The 16,237-nt window shown below is 41.7% G+C and overlaps 1 long non-coding RNA gene across 1 annotated transcript; it reads left to right on the top strand.

Moving 5' to 3' along the window:
* Positions 1-1,337: 1,337 nt before the first annotated feature.
* On the top strand, positions 1,338-5,967 carry LOC149473647 (uncharacterized). Its single transcript, XR_016312575.1, has 2 exons — positions 1,338-1,411; positions 2,387-5,967. It is a non-coding gene; the product is annotated as an uncharacterized LOC149473647 (long non-coding RNA).
* The last annotated feature ends 10,270 nt before the right edge of the window (positions 5,968-16,237 follow it).

The raw sequence follows: 16,237 nt of genomic DNA, 5'->3' as shown, positions 1-16,237 counted from the left end.
CACTGAAACAGTTTTGTGAAGAGGAGTGGTCCAAAATTACTCCAGATCGTTGTGCAGGTGTGATCTGCAACTACAGGAAACGTTTGGTTGAGGTTATTGCTGCCAAAGGAGGGTCAACCAGTTATTAAGTCCAAAGGTTCACATACTTTTTCCTCCCTGCACTGTGAATGTTTACATGTTATGTGCAATTAAACCATGGCAACATCTAATGTTTGTGTAGTATTATGTTCAGCAGACTGTGTTCTTCTATTGTTGTGACTTAGATGACGTTCAGAGCACATTTTATGCCCAATTCATGCAAAACTCCACGTAATCCCAAGGGGTTCACATACTTTTTCTTGCAGCTGTATGTAATTGAGTGTGTGTAAGACTGATTAGAGATTTCCAGGGATGATATATTAGTGGTATAATATTGTAGGTATAAAATGTGAAACACACAGGGGAAGAAATTACAACACCATTAAGTATTATCAGGCTTATGTTTTATCTTTGTGTAATCAGCAATCAGTGTCCAGCTATGCTGGAGGAAAGTATAGAGTGAATTTGTAACTAGGATCTGGTGGGAAAATATGTAAATAACTGAGAAGGTAGCAAGTGGGACTAGAAAAGGGTTAGTAGGGATGTGTAGGGCAGGGTTAATAAGGGCAGTAAGAAAATGAATACAACTGGGTCAAATTATAAAAAATTAGATGTGCAAATGTCTCAAGCATTTGCACAGCCATTATGGAAAGTCCCCATAATTTGTGTAATATGTTTTCTTCCTATGATCATCAGCTCCATGTAATGATCATAATGCAGTATTTTCCTGAAATACCTCAATCAAGAAAATGCTGCATTTTGTCCACTAGAAGGAACATGATGATCATAGGAAGTATACATATTACACAAATTGACAGAACTATTTGTGATGTCTGTGTGAATGCTTGAGACATTTGAAAAGCAGTTTTTTATAGACAGACCTATTCGTGTTTTACTAAGAAAATACATTGTAGTAACAAAAGTATAAAAATGCATATCAGCAAATGCAAAAGTCTTCCAAAGTAGAACTGCAGTTACTTATGAAAGACCTAGAGTATAATATATTGAGTATACATGGAATAAATTGTGAGGTGATGAAAGCCACGGCTAAATATTTAATATGAAAAGTTACAGCACATTTAGAATGGATAGAAAAATCATAAAGTCACATGGTGGAATATGTTCAAAGGTTTAAAACCTTGTCTGAGATCACCTGTAATTAAGGTGTCTGTGCAGATAAATATGTAGTGGAGGTCCCATTTACTCACTATGTTCAGGTGCAGATGCAAATCTCTTTAACTCCATTTTCCACATGTTCCACAGCTTTCCCCTCTCAACACCTCAGAGAGGCCATGATGAGGCAGAGGTAGCTGGACAATTGATCTGCAGCCAGGTAAGTGGTAGTCTACTGTCAGAACCAGCATGCAGGCGTCTGGGTTTGAGCATAATAGCAGGCAGCTTCTCCAGAAACACAGTAACTGTGGGGGCCTCTCCCCATGTGCTACTGGAATACCCCCATTTCAGTGGGGTGGCCATTGGTCCTTGGATACCTTCAGCTATTTGCCTGTGTTACCAAATGCTACCCTGGATTTCACTAGAGGGATGATATTTATGAAGATAAATACAAGTCTTATAGAGACTATGCTATGCAGTAGTCTGTTTTGTAACATTCTGCAGTGTATGCATGTTCTTTACCACCTTAAACCTGTTTTGCATTATTGGCTATTATTATTATACAGGATTTATATAGCGGCAACAGTTTACGCAGGGCTTTGCAACAAACAAATTGTAACTTTTTAGTAAACTGTAAGTTTCAGTTATACCCTGTCTGATCATTCTGACAAGTACCTATTATGTTAAAAATATACATGTAAAAATAACAACTATTCAGTACAAATTGGAGTTTGGTATATACCACTTTACATAAATAACATCATTGAAGTTAGAATGCTGCAACAAATTGCAAAATCTGCAAATCGAGTTAGATGATTTTAGCAACTTGAGCTGAAGTTGAAGCTAGCGGTTATTGTAAAACACACAGATTTTATTTTCACATTACAAGACAACTACCTTACACAAGTGGTGATTGGTCCAGGCCAAGTTTAGCAATGTCAATATGCGTCTGTTCATTTGACTATAAATCTCTGAATAATTTTCCTACATGAAAATATTTACACTTTTTTTTTTTTTTAAAGACCCATATCTCCTTTATTTGGTATATTCCCTGATCACATTTTTTATTTTAAGTTGACAATTGGACAAATGAAAAAAATTATTTGTCATTTTTCCAGCTTGTATTAATCTGTTTTATTTAATGCTGTTGTTTATTATTAATGTATGTTTGTGTGTGTATGTTTCACTTTAATAGTTGGAGCTGACCATCTGCTTCTGCCAAGGTGCCTCTTTCTGTGAGAGGCAAAATAACAGTGTTACAGTACCTGCATAAACCCTGCCAAAACTACCAGTACTCCCCTCAGAATACATGCCAGGACTTCCGGAATTCCCCTCAGATGCCCTGCCAGGATGTCCAGAATCTCTGCTATGGTATTCACAGAATCCATCACTAGGGATGAAGGCCTGTTGAGGAATATATTTCTGACTCTTATAGGTGGAGTGTCCAAAAGAAACAACACCATTCTCAAGTATCATTTCCACTTAAGCCATTTGAAACAACATAAAAATAAGCTGGCTAGAGTTGGAATTCCTAACACACTAAATAAGCTTACTAGACTTGCCACTGAGATTGATCATCCCCTTAAAGACTGGAAACAAAAAAGTGATGACAGATGCTGCCACAACCCATACCAATTGAGCTTAGACTGTTCAACCTTGACCACTGAAGAGCACCTGCATCACCATCAGACCAACCTCTGTCTTTATTGTGGTTTCCTGGTTCACTTACTTCACTCTCTTTGCAAATGCCCCATGCAACCATCTGGTAAGCAAGCTACTCCTCCTAGTCGAACCAGGCCCTATTACCCTCAGCCACTCATGTCTCTCTTCCTCATTCTCTATGAGAAAGGACCACTGAAGTCAGAGCCATAATAGATTTGGGTATATGTACTTGTTTTTTGGGTGTGGCCCTTGCTCATAACTTGAGACTGCCTCTCTAACCTAAGACCCTTGCACTTCCCTGCTTGCTGATATCATGTCAGGGCCTGTTCCAGTAGATTATTCTGCTCCCTATTCCTACCTCTCTGGGTCACCAAGAGTATCTTAGCTTCGATATTATTCTATCACCCCTGTTTCCAATCCTGGGAATACCCTGGTTACCTGCCAACAACCCCAGCATCAACTGGTTCTCTGGAGAAATTGCCTTCCATTGCAATAACTGTTGTCTAAAACCTGTAATGGTTCCCCTTAAGGAGTAAGTCAATGAGAACCTGAAAAATTGATTCATACGACCTTGCACCTGCCCTGCAGCTGCAAGTAACTACTTCGCTGAGTAAAAGGATAATACCTGCAATGATGCATCGCCTATCAGCCCTACATAAAGTCACTATCAATGACCACTACCCTTTTCTGCTCATTCCTGAGCTCTTCCACAACCTCAGATCTGCTAAGATGTTCACAAAGCTTGACCTGTATGGGGTTTATAAGAATTCATAAGGAAGATGAATTGAAGACATCCTCCCATATCAGGTTTGGGCTTTGTAATGTACTGGCAACTTTCCAACATTTTGTTAATATTGTGTATCTGGAAGACGCCACCTCAAAGTTCTTGCGAGAGTTGTGGAAGAAACTGAAGATCTATGTTTCCTTTTCCACCTTGTACCACCCACACAGGAACAGTAAATTCGAGAGGACAAACTAAATTTTGGAACAATACCTCAGGTGTTTCTCCTCAGTAACATAGGACTGTTGGGGCTCTTTACTTCTGATGGTCAAATTTGCATGCAACACCTTGCATGCTGCCAACCACAGGCATTTCTTTGCCAGTTATGTTTTTAATCCTGCCACCTTGCCAAACTGCCTTCCAAAAATCTCTTATCCTAATGTGGAAGACATGCCTTTTTTATCTTATATTTCATGTTATAGGTATGTGCTTAAGCCCAGCCCCAGGCCAATATTGAAGCTGACAAGAATCTGGGAGACTTGCTGTGACTTTCCACCCCCAACTTGAAGCTGAATTGTTCTTCTATGAAGCTGGGTCCCAGGTTCATTGGCTCATTTCCCAATATTGAAATTCTCAATCCAGTAACAGTTAAGCTTTGCTGGACTTATTGACAGTCTGTCTCGTGTTCCATTGTTTAAAGCCTGTAAATCCAGATCTCTTTATGGACAGATCATCTTCTCAGCTACACCTATTCTCATAGATGGCATTGAAGAGCTTGATGTCAAGACTATTGTGGGTTCCAGGCACATCACAGAGTGGCTTCAGTACCTCATTAAGTGAAAGGGATTTGGCAAGGAAGAAATTTCTTGAAAGACTGCAAACAATGTCCATGTGTTCAGATTGGTAAAGGTCTTTCATCATGCAAATACAGAGAGGCCCGGTCCTGGGAACACCTGGAGGCTGCCTGAAAGGGAGGGAGCTATGTTACTATACTCACAGAATCCCTGACAGTTCTTCCAGAACTCCTCCACTAAGAATTCCTGCGAGATCTTTCAGAACTCTCAGAATCTTCAGAATGTTGTCCAGGACTTCCAGAACTCCTCCTCTAAGAATTCCTGCGAGATCTTTCAGAACTCTCAGAATCTTCAGAATGTTGTCCAGGACTTCCAGAATCCTTGCTGGAACTTCCAATGGCACTCACAGTATCACTGTACTTGTAGAATCCCTGCTAGGAATTCCAGAATTTCCTGAAATGATGCTTGGAGTGTCCTCTGATTTATTAGGAGCTCTTGTGAAGACCACCTCAGGCCACCTTAGGTGAGCCTTTGTTGACTGCCAATGGGGCACATAACAGACAACTCAGCTTGTTGGCAACATTTTAACAGTAAACAATGTCAAGTGATTATATGATTCGGAACCATGGTAATTAGTTTTTCTGTGGCTGGCAGATGCAGCGTTGTGGTAGAACAGATACTGCTACTTCTCTAATCGAATACTTATAAACTTATCCACAGAATGGGGCAACATCTATATACAGATGGCTGATGGGAAGGGGTAAAATAGAAGGCTCTGCTAGATTAGGCTATATCCTGTAGACCAAATGCCAAATGTGCAGACCCAGGAACGTGTGGGCAACAGCAATCAAAATTAAGTAACTTTTGAGCTGGTATTTAATAACATATTATACAAGGAACTCCAAAAACTATACATATTTGAAAATCAAAGTCTGGTACAGATGTTGAATAGACAGGGACTAAGGGGAAATATATGTACATGTGTATGAAACTGGCTATAGTAAAGAAGACAAAGGCTGCTTGTCAATTTGGCATATTCCAAATGGACTGGAGCTTGTAGTAGTATTTCACAAGGATCTGAATCAGGCCCAATTCATTTTAAACATTTATAAAGAACCTGGTGGATGTAGCAAAGAATAAAATGTTTAATTACATCTATATTTCTTAGACTAGGTGAACAGCACGCCTCTATGATCCCCTGTAGCATCTGCCCCAGTCATATGACTCATTGTTTCTTATATTACCAGTATCTAGGATTATAACATTTGCTATTGTACACTCTATTGAGGCACTTGTAACTATACAAACTTTGTGTTGTGTATATCAAGAGCTTTCTACTTATGTTATGATTAATTTATACCTATGTGTTTAAAGACAATTACCTCTGGTTGTCTCCTGATAAAGTGAACCTTTGGCTTAAGAAAAGTACAGAGAATCACCATGTTCCCATCAACCATTCCCATGAAACTCACCTAACAGGATATAAAGTGCTTTTTAATCTTTGACCTTAGTAATTGCTTAATGGGTATGGTGAGTTAGATGGGGAGGTTTCCAGTTACTGTATGTTATGTACAAACCAATAAACATCAATATCCTATATGTTTTCATGACTTTGTAATAGACTTAAGGCTATTTTAATAGTAACATTTGTAATGAGATGTCATTTGGTACCTTTCCTTTCTACATGTATTTTTGTACTTCTCCATCGCATGTTTCAGCTGCACTGAAGGAAATTTCCACAAAAGGTTCCAACACACCAGGGAAGACCTTATAGAGGATCAAGCCTGCTGTACTCCATTCTATAAAAATAGAAAATGCATTTTGCTCTTTTTTTTTGTAAAATAATTGCACAGAAAATGATGGAAATAACATCTAACATGTGAATAGTGTAAATGTAATCCTGTTTTAACTTTAAAACACAATCTAGTGCTGCTCAAAGCTCCACTTAACATCACCCGGTGAGTTTAATCTCCATAGGATGCTGACTTTCAAAGGGTCCATCTGTCCTGACACTTCAAGTCAAAAGGGAAGACAAAAGTGTAGACTGGAAGACCACCCAGTCAGATGATGTGGCAGATCAGCTTCAGCTTGTCTCCTTCCAAGCCACTTCCCACTAACAGATTTCACCCACTCACAGGCTTAATCCTCTATGATTAAGTCTGTAAGTGGGTGAAATGTGTTAGAGGGTCGTGGCTTGGGAGGAGACAAGCTGAAGCCGATATGTCACATCATCTTACCGCCAGCCTTCCTGTGTGTGTGCTTCCGTGTTCCCTTTTGACTGCTTTAACATTAGTTGTTATGCTTTCATATTCTTTGCCATGCAATAAAACTGGGTCCATCTAAAAATAACACATATAAAACACACATATAAAAATGCATTATATGGACACATCTTGCAGATTAAACAGCTAACAAAATTAGAGTGATCTTTATTGTTTTGTATGTTGATAAGGGAAATTTGATTAACGTCTGAAGTTCAAAGACAAATATTTAATTAGTCTTGCACTTTTCTAAATGTTAAAACATCCAAGTTCACATCTAAAATTTGCATGTAATCATTTGGGCAGTAGCTGTACTGTGTTAATAGGAACAGAAATGTTTAACAGCTCTGTCTAATTGATTTCACATCCATAAGATCTCATTAAGTTAGTAGGAAATGTGGTTCTGTAATATTGAAAATCTTTTGGTAGGCTTTGATTCTTTTTATTGATTTAGAAAAAGAACAAGTACACACTAAACCAAGCTGATTTTAGGTGACTAGCTATGAAGCCTATTTTAGTTATTTTTCACCTCTAGAAACTTTGGTTTTTTTTGGTATGAAGTACAATTATCTGAACTGAACCATATCAAGAGATAAGCTCTCTGCAATTTATCATAGTCAGATTTATGCTAGCCATATGTGTATGAACACACATTGGGGAAGATTTACTAAAACTGTACACTCAGAATGTGATGCAGCTGTGTATGTTAGCCAATCAACTTCTAATTTCTGCTTGTTCAGTTAAGCTTTGGCAATAAAATCTGGAAGTGGATTGGTTTCTATGCAGAACTGCACCAGATTTTGCACTCTCCAGTTTTGGTAAAATTGCTAAATAAAATAATTGTTTATATGAAATCAATTGTTCTAAATGGGCTGTTTAACCACTTGGTAACTGCACTATAGCCGAATGATGGCTACAGCACAGTTACCCAGTTCTGGGATGGTGTCATATGATGTCCTCCCACAATGTGCCTATGGACACAGCTGATCACGTGATGAGGTAAAAGGCCAATCACAGCGGCCTTTTACCACGTGATCAGCTGTGTCCAATGACACAGCAGATCATGGAGTAAATACAGTTGTTGGTTATGGGCAGCACTTTCCTCACGCTATCACAGCGTGAGGAAAGTACTGTTGACACTGGCAGCTGTCACAGAGCAGATTGTCACTTATCATCAGAGCATTGATGATCAGTGCCCTGAAGTACTGCCCAGCAGTGCCACCCACCAGTGCCCAGCAGTGCCTCCCACCAGTGCCCAGCACTGCCACCCATCAGTGTCACCCATCAGTGCTGCCCAATGCCCACTAGTGCTACCCATCAGTTCTGCCAGTCAGTGCCATCAGTCAGAGCTGTCAGTCAGTGCCGTCAGCACCACCCGTCAGTGTCGACCATCAGTGCCCATCATTGCTGCATATCAGTGCAGTACCATCAGTACCTCCTCATCAATGCCCACCAGTGCCACCTCATCAGTGCAGCCTGTCAGTGCCCATCAGTGCTGCCTATCCCTGCTACCTCATCAGTGCTCATCAGTGCTGCCTATCAGTGCCGATCAGTGCTGCCTATCAGTGCCTCATCAACGCACATCAATGAAGGAGAAAAATTACCTGTTTGCAAAATTTTATAATAGAAACAAAGAAAACCTTTTTTTTTTCTCTTTTTTTGTTTATAGTGCAAAAAATAAAAAAAACCCAGTGACAATTAAATACCACCAAAAGAAAACTCTATGTGTGTGAAAAAAAATTATAAAAAATTTCATATGGGTACAGTGTTGCATGACTGTGCAATTGTCATTCAAAATGCAACAGTGCTGAAAGCTGAAAACTGGCCTGGGCACGAAGGGGGTATAAGTGCCCAGTTGGTAAGTAGTTAATCAACAAAATATTGTTTTTTTCCAAAAAAAGAAAAATGGGCTCCAGTAGAAAGATAAAATTAATCTTTTACCTTTGTTGTGTCACATAACTTTAACATTGAGTGAAAAACCATTTAAAAGGATGAGCTCACCTTTTAAAAAAAATAATAAATGCACATTTTTTTGCAGGTAAAAAAATGTGAATTTACTATTTTTTTTAAGAAGCCTGGAAAGCATTGCACCAGTGATCAGCAGATTGCTGGTCCCATGCAGGACTCCAACAGACTGTCAGTGTGATCTGTCTGTCCGTACATCATATGAGCAGGCAGTTTCACACTGACAGGAAGAATCAATGAACTACCAAAGCGCTCAACAGCGCCCTGGTAGTTCTTTGAGAACTACAAGCCGACATCTGCAAAGGATGTCGGTACTTGTAGTTCATTTATTCACAGAACTCTTGTGAATTAATGACGCAGCCGTGTGGCAACTGGTATGGACTGCTGTCACAAAAGGTGCTAGCATCCCAGAGCAGATGCAGGAGCGAGAACATGTTACATGTTCCACCCTCAAAACGAATGGGAACATGTAGCATGTTCCCGAAGGTGAATGTAGCAATCACATTTATAATCAGTCATTTGTATTACAAGCCATGCTAGAGGTGTTTTTAATTTTACAACACCCCCCACTGGGCTCACATTGCCACAGCTCTTAAATACCACCCTTGACAGCCTTGTCAGATCTGATCACACCAAAACCCTCAAACGACAAAGTCGTGCCCTGGAGCGACTATGGCGCAAAACCAAATCCAAACAAGCCTTCACCCGCTACAAATCTGCCTTCCGCACCTACACCTCCTCCCTCCATGCTGCCAAACAGGCCTACTTCTTGACCCTCATCAAGGCCCTCTCCTCCAATCCTCGCCGACTCTTCTCTGCCTTCAACTCTCTACTCTCTCCACCCCCACCTCCACCCAGCACCTCACTCACTGCCCTTGAGATTGCCAATCACTTCAAAAACAAAATTGACACAATTCGCAAGGACATTGCCGCAACTCACACGCCCTCTCAACCTGTCCCCTCTCACACAGCTACCCCCTTATCCCCCCTCCCCCTCGACATAACCCGCAGGGACTTCGTCGCTGCTCAAACTCTCTCCAACCCCCTTCACCCTCACTCAGCTACCCCCTCATCACCCCTCTCCCACGGCCCCACCACTGCTCTGACCTCCTCTTCCACCCCACCCTACATTCCTCATACTGAAGCTCCCCCAACACTCCACACCCTTGACCTTACTACCATCGAGGAAGTCTCCAAGACCCTCTCTGATGCCCGCCTCACCACCTGCCCCCTCGACCCTATCCCCTCACAACTCCTACGACCTTCCTCCTCCTCCATCCTACGCTCCCTCACCCACATCTTCAATCTCTCCCTCTCCTCAGGCACTTTCCCCTCCCCTCTGAAACATGCACACATCACCCCCATACTTAAAAAGCCCTCCCTGGACCCCAATGACCCGAACAACCTCAGACCCATCTCCCTGCTCCCATTTACATCTAAACTCCTCGAGCGCCTAGTCTACACCCGCCTATGCTCTCACCTCAACGACAACAACCTCCTCGATCCCCTACAGTCCGGCTTCCGTCCCCTACACTCCACCGAAACTGCCTTACTCAAACTCTCCAACGACCTGCTAACCGCCAAAGCTAATGGACACTATTCAGTGCTCCTACTCCTTGACCTCTCTGCGGCCTTCGACACAGTCGACCACCCCCTCCTCCTCAAAAAACTACACTCCCTCGGCCTCAGAGATTCTGCTCTCTCCTGGATCTCATCCTACCTGTCACAACGCTCTTTCAGCGTTACCTATAATGCTACCACCTCCCCCTCACTCCCCCTCTCTGTTGGGGTCCCTCAAGGCTCTGTCCTCGGGCCCCTTCTCTTCTCCATCTATACCTCCTCCCTTGGCCAACTCATACACTCTCACGGCTTCAACTACCACCTCTATGCCGACGACACACAAATCTAACTCTCAACCCCCCACCTCACCCCCTTGGTCTCAGCCCGAATCACACACCTACTGAGCGACATATCAGACTGGATGTCGCTCCACTTCCTTAAATTGAACCTCTCCAAAACCGAGTTTCTTGTCTTCCCCCCAGCCCGGACACCACCCCCCATTGATTTCTCCGTCACATCCAACAACGCTACCATCAAACCCGCCCTGCAGGCCAGAGTACTGGGTGTCATTCTGGACTCCAACCTATCCTTCCAGCCCCAAGTCCAATCTTTAACAAACTCGTGCAGACTCCACCTCCGCAACATCGCCAAAATCCGCACGTTCCTAACCCCAGAAACCACTAAACAGCTCATCCACTCCCTCATCATATCACGACTCGACTACTGCAACTCCCTCCTCACTGGCCTGCCTCGCCGCTGGCTATCCCCTTTTCAGTCCATCCTGAACACGGCTGCCAGACTCATTCACCTTTCCAACCGCTCTGTCTCCGCCACCCCCCTCTGCCAATCCCTCCACTGGCTTCCGATTGCGCAACGGATCAAATTCAAAATCCTAACGCTGACGTACAAAGCTGTCCACCATACTGCCCCGAACTACATCACTGACCTAATATCCAAGTACCGCCCAGCACGCACACTCCGCTCCTCACAAGACCTCCTTCTCTCTAGTTCCCTGGTCTCCTCCTCCCATGCCCGCCTCCAGGACTTCTCCAGGGTGTCACCCATCCTCTGGAACTCCCTGCCCCAACCCATCAGATTATCACCTACTCTCCTCTCCTTTAGGCACACCCTGAAAACCCATCTCTTCAGGGAAGCCTACCCCACCCCCTGCTAACTTGCCTCCCTCCTCCACTCTTCCTACCACTCCATCCCCCACAGCTATCTCCTCCTGTGCCACCACCCCCTCCCTCCTAGATTGTAAGCTCGAAAGAGCAGGGCCCTTGATCCCCTCATGTTTTGCATTGTATTGGTATTGTTCTGTCACATGTTCTGTCTCCCTTTGTAATGTACAGCGCTGAGCGAACTATTGGCGCTTTATAAATACTGTATAATAATAATAATAATAATAATCTGTCAGAAACTGAGGTGGCACAGAGTTGTAGAATAATCTTCCAATCTCCTCCTCAGCTCTGATATGTATTCATAATGCACATTTACAGTTTCTAGGAATAGGCATGTAATAGGTAATGGGGTTGATTTAATAAAACATATAGGCTATTCATTTTGCAGGTAAAGTTGCACTTTACAAGGTACTTAACCCCAGAGCTTAATGAATGTGGTAAAATTTCACTTTGCAAAAAATACCCAATCACGTGCAAGGAAAATAAAAAACCAACAGGAAAAAATCCAAATAAAATAAAACTAATGCAGCCATCACATCTAATTACCTTTAAGCTGCAATATATTACATTTTTGGTTTTGGGTTTATTACCTCTATAATTAACTTAAAATTGCTTTCTTGCAGATTGCAGAAGATTTATGAATAGGTATTTCCAGGTGTTAATTATGCCTGTGATAGTATCACTCAATGTGCTACTTTTAGCATGCTGTAAGTGACCCTGCAAAGCTTGATGCTTTGTCTCTTTAACACAAAAGCCTCCCATCATGTGCTGTTTTATCATTTCCCTTAAGCTCTGTATATGGATAATGCATACTAACATTTTCTTTTTCTTTGCAGCTTCTTAACATTAATCACATATGCTGGAGTGTACATTTCATCGCCTCTCTCTCAACTCTTTCAGTAAGTCTCTCTGATAGGGAGACACAAGTCTTCCTGAATGTTAAGTAGCCATGAGCACTTATTAGGTGCCCTTTGTAGCAAATATTTGTTACAAGGGCAAAGCAATTTCAATATTTGTTACAAGGGCAAGGCTATTTCATTTTCGCAATTCATGATGACATTTTGTCCTAGGAAAAAGCAACAGAATCATCTTGTCTGTTTTATATCTTCTACACGTTTTGTGAGTTAATTATCTTTAGAATTAATTATTATGCGCACCTGGACTTATATCACAGTGCCTGATGCTCTCCTTTATCTAAGAACATCAAACACATCAAGTACTAAAAGTTTGATTGTATTCATGTTTAATTTTGTCTATTAATAGATGACTATTCTACACAATTATGATTTATTTATATAAAAAATCACAGTGAGCATGCCTTAGCATTCGCACAGCTGTGGTGAATAATTTCCATAATGTGTCTCATATGTTTATTTCCTAAAATTATTGTCTCATCTAGTGGTCATAATGCGGTATTTTCCTGAGATATGTTAAGTAAAGAAATATCACATTATGGCCACTAGATGGAGCTGACAATCAAAATAAACATATTAGACCCATTGTGGGATTACTCACAATAATTAAAACATTTATACAGTGAACCTTCTATATATAGACCCCAAAGTGACAAATCTCAGAGTCAAAGGCAATCTTCATCATTTGACTTTTCCAGGGTGTCAGGTCTGTGTAATGTAGTGATGTAAGAGTAAAAGGAAGGAACCACAGCATACAGAGGAGGACCGGGCATCTAATTTGTGTAAGTGTAATATACTGAATATTTTTGTACCTTTTGTATCTCCTGACCTTCCCTTATTTTCTTTTTAATTTTAAATTTTTTTATTTAAAGGCTAGCAGCAGATAACAATAAACTTGACAACTGACTTCATGCAGTTGTCATTCCGCATTCTAGGTTGGTACAAGACAGTAAACAATAGCATCTGACAAATACAAAGAAGTATCATTGTGCACACAAGAAATGCATCAAACAAACAAACCAATATCCTAAAGAATCTTCTAACAAAACAAATAAAGCTATATAACCTGATATATCAAGTTGGGAAAGGTCTCTAAGGATCCAATAGTGGTCACAGAGTAATAGTCAGAGCACAAATAGTATCCTACAATGAAAAAATAAAAGTATGCAGAAGCCAAGTGTGTCCACACCAGCCTGAATATGTGTGTATCAAAAAATATTGTTTTAGAATTATGCAAGAAAGGACATGGGCAAGAAAGAGAAAAGGGAACAGAAAGGGGGGGATGGAGGATGTCATCACGAGGGGGGGGGGGGCAAGTTAGGACTACCACTATGTAGGCAACCCAATATGAACTAATAGCTGATTCACACATGTATGGTGCAGATTGAAGCTCAGGTTTCACAGCTAATTGACACAGTAGTTGTTTAGCGGTTCAGGTCAGGTTTACATCAGGTTCAGGAAAAGTTTGGATCAAGTTCAGGTCAGGATTTTATCCTGTTCACAACTGATGACATGCAGTTTAGAAATGGTTCCCATAGAAGTCAATAGCCTGTAATTTGCATCTGAACCAGACTGCAATGCTCAGAAATCAGACAGGACTCTTTTTCAATCCGCACTGAATCCGTGCTGCCAGTGCACCGGACATATGTGACTAGGCACTATAGGAAGCAATGTAATTTCACATGTCATGAGGATTGGATATGGTTCAAACCACATCCAATCCGCATATATGTGAATGAGGCAGTATTTACGTCAAGGCAAACAAGGCATTTGCCTAGGGCAAAATTTTTTTCAGGGGGGCAGCGCTGTCCCCTGGAAGAAGGGACTGAAGAAGGGAACACGCTGCATGGGGATCAGATGGGATCTGAGAGAGGCTGTGGGCTCCTTGACGGTATATGCAGAGCTTGGCTCTCATTCCCAAGGATGCCCAGAGCTGTGAAGGTGAGTGTCTTTCTGTCTCTTGTGGAGTGGGGAAGGTGGTGTATGGGGGGGCAATGGTATTGTAAGGCTCTCTCAGGTGGGGGAGCAGGGGTGTTGTTGGTCAATGTCTCAGGCTCTCTCCTCCATGGGGGTGGCAATGGTCGGTGTTATATACAATGAAAGTAATAAGGGATGCAGCGCTACATTCAAATAATGCAACTATGTGAATGAGGGATCTTAAATCAACAAATTAAGTGAAATTAGATACCAATGGCAACATTAATAATACATATCAATACGTGCTCGTTAAATATCATTAACACAAATAAAGTAAATAGCTCAAAACTGGTGAAAAACATGTATGAAAAACACCATCCATATATATATGAATAAAGCAAAAATACACATATATATGGTGCAATCCCACGTGCCTATTGTGAAGTGAAATGATGGTAATAATAATACAAACAAAATGAAATCTCAAAGTCCAAAAAAATATATATACTAATGGTGACAAAACAGTAAATGGTGCTTCCAAATAATACTGTTAGTGACCATAGGTGAAACTCGTGCAAATTTCTGAGTGCGTCCAAATCTGAGAATCCAACCACCATCTGGATTAGCCTCTCACCTCATCCCTTCGACCCTTGCGGATCAAAGAGCAGTAGTGGATCCCTCTCACGGATCCTCCAGGCAATGAAACACTCCAAGGGCAGTTTTCTCAGACCAATATTCCCACACTGGCTCTTCTCCAGGAAAAGTTGTAGTATCAATCTCTCAAATGAGACAAAGGAATCCTCCCATAGTGTAGTATATTTAATTATACCATAGGGACAAACAGCATTTTTTGCATTACACTTACGTAGCAGCCAGTTCAAGAAAAAAACCTCATGCTTTCAGATGAGGATATATCTGTTTGGGTGTACAGCTGAATCCACAGGTGTACCAAGATGGCCGCCACGCCGGAAATACGTCACCACGTCAAGCCGACGCGTTGCGTCACAATGTCATGTGACTTCATCAGGGCTGTCAATGGTCGGTGTTAGGCTTTCTCCACGGGGGGTATTTGGGGGTGGCTGAATTTTGTGTTGCCTAGGGCAGTGCAAAACCTACATACACCATTGACTGAGGGTATTCGTCAGAGAAATTAAAGAGGTTCCAGTAGAACCACCTGGTCTTATGTTCCTCAGTCTTGTCCCGAAGGGCCGAGGTTAGGTCCTCCATTTGCTCAATTTTGTTCACTCTTGCGATCCATTGGGTGATCGTCAGGGCAGCTTGTTATTTCCACACACTAGGGATACAAGCACAAGCCGCAGAAAGTAAATGTTTAAGTAGGAACTTATGGTAGCGCTTTCTAGAAAAAGGATCACTATCGAAAGGATGCAACTTCCTAGGAAGAAGTGTGGGATTTGGTAACAAATACAGAAAATGAGATAGCTGAAGAGCTCTCTAATGGTTCAAAGAAGGATGCGGCAACCTAGAAAGCAAGGTATGTGCCGATAGCCAACCTTGTGGCCGTAAAAAATGGGAGGCACAGATGAGGGTGCTAATAGTGTTATCCCGGGTCTCACTGGTTTTGATAAATCCCACCTAATCTAAAGAAATGACGCATTGAAGTAGCTATTATTTTGGTGGAAAGTTTCACATCACAGTTCAGGAAGGAAATAGGCCTGTAACTGACACATAAAAGCGGGTCTCTACCGCTTCCTGACAGTTTCCTGAAGACGCCAATCAGCGAAACATGTAGAGACTGGTTGTACGATCATCATATCCTGTTTACAAGTGACATCACTTCCCTTTCCTGGGATTAAAACGCATGCCGAGATCCAGGAAGTGGAGTGGTGGTGCTGTTCTGTTTAATGTATTGGTGCTGAGGTATTGGGTACCTTTATTTGTAAGTGCAATATTGTTTATCTTTTTTTACCTGTGAATCTTAATAAATACTACACTATGAGATACCCTTTATTATGATCGATGGTCGATGGTGGTGGAAAGTGGCTGAGGCTTTGTGAAGACTCTGTAGAGTTAATGAGATTGGAAAAAGTGAGCAGCACCAATGTGACTGGAA

The sequence above is a fragment of the Staurois parvus genome, unplaced genomic scaffold (genome assembly GCF_062004578.1).
Source record: "Staurois parvus isolate SC_StPar_1 unplaced genomic scaffold, SC_StPar_1.0 ptg000013l, whole genome shotgun sequence".
Taxonomy (NCBI): domain Eukaryota; kingdom Metazoa; phylum Chordata; class Amphibia; order Anura; family Ranidae; genus Staurois; species Staurois parvus.
Note: the sequence above shows the minus strand (reverse complement) of the source record. Positions and strands in the feature narration are given on the sequence as shown.